The 1,329-nt window shown below is 45.1% G+C and overlaps 1 non-coding gene across 1 annotated transcript; it reads left to right on the plus strand.

Moving 5' to 3' along the window:
* Positions 1-261: 261 nt before the first annotated feature.
* On the plus strand, positions 262-333 carry TRNAH-GUG (transfer RNA histidin (anticodon GUG)). Its single transcript has one exon. It is a non-coding gene; the product is annotated as a tRNA-His (tRNA).
* The last annotated feature ends 996 nt before the right edge of the window (positions 334-1,329 follow it).

The raw sequence follows: 1,329 nt of genomic DNA on the forward strand, positions 1-1,329 counted from the left end.
AATGCGCCCCTAACCACACGGCTAAGTCGCTCGATTGCTTAATATTCTTTCAGTAGTTCACGGGGGCAAGTGGTAATCAATTCGACCACTTCTTGTAAGCTTCCACGAACCGACAAGCGGAAAGTTTCTCCATTGTGTACCAGAGGTCACCAGATTCTTGCGGAGAATGAAATGAAACAGAGCGAAACCGATATAGGTAGGTTTTGCCCAAACTGACAGTGAAGTAACAAATGAGTGGCATTTGAGCTTTGTGCTAAAGTAGCCGTGATCGTCTAGTGGTTAGGACATTGCGTTGTGGCCGCAATAACCCAGGTTCGAATCCTGGTCACGGCAAAGCATTTTTTCTCTTCACATCTCATCTTGTTGCCTGTCAGAGCATACTGTACTTTCATTTACAAGAAAAGATGAGGTCACCAGTCAATGCAGTCGTTTGTTACACTGAACTGCAGAGCTATAGGCCTAGCGTTTTTATTACCGGTTTAACTTCTTTTTCTTCTTCTTTATCTGTTTAACCACAGAAAATAACTTCCAGGATGGCTGAGGTGGGAATCGAACCCTCCACTACTCAGTTGACCTCCCGAGGCTGAGAGGACCCCGTTCCAGCCCTCGTACCACTTTTCAAATTTCGTGGAAGAGCCGGGAATCGAACCCGAGCCTCCGGGGTGGCAGATAATCACACTAACCACTACACCACAGAGGCGGACCGGGTTTAACGTCAAGCTGTAATAATAATAATAAGAAGAAGAAGTAGAAGAAGAATGATAATATTAATAATAATAATAATAATAATAATAATAATAATAATAATAATAATATTATTATTATTAGTATTTGTCATTTTACGTATTTAATCCGTTTACACCTCAGATTTGGCTTTTCCTTCGGACTCAGCGAAGGATTCCACCTCTACCGCCTCAAAGGCAGTGTCCTGGGGAGTGAGACAATTGGTTGGAGATACAACTGGGGAAGAGGACCAGTACCTCGCCCAGGCGGCCTCACCTGCTACGCTGAACAGGGGATTGTGTGGGACGGGGAGATTGGAAGGGATATGCAAGGTAAAGGGTAGGAAGTGGTCATGGCTTTATGATAGGTACCATCCGGCATCTGCCTGGAGAAGAAGTGGGAAACCACGGAAAACTTTTTGGAGGATAGCTGAGGTAGAAATCGACCCCCGTCTAATCAGTTGACTTCCCGAGGATGAGCGGACCTCGTTCCAGTCCTCGTACCACTTTTCGAATTTCGTGGCAGTGCCGGGAATCGAACGTGGGCCTCCGGATGTCGCAGTTAATCACACTAACCATTACATCACAGAGGCAGATATTAATATTA

The sequence above is a fragment of the Anabrus simplex genome, chromosome 1 (assembly GCF_040414725.1).
Source record: "Anabrus simplex isolate iqAnaSimp1 chromosome 1, ASM4041472v1, whole genome shotgun sequence".
Taxonomy (NCBI): Eukaryota; Metazoa; Arthropoda; class Insecta; order Orthoptera; family Tettigoniidae; genus Anabrus; species Anabrus simplex.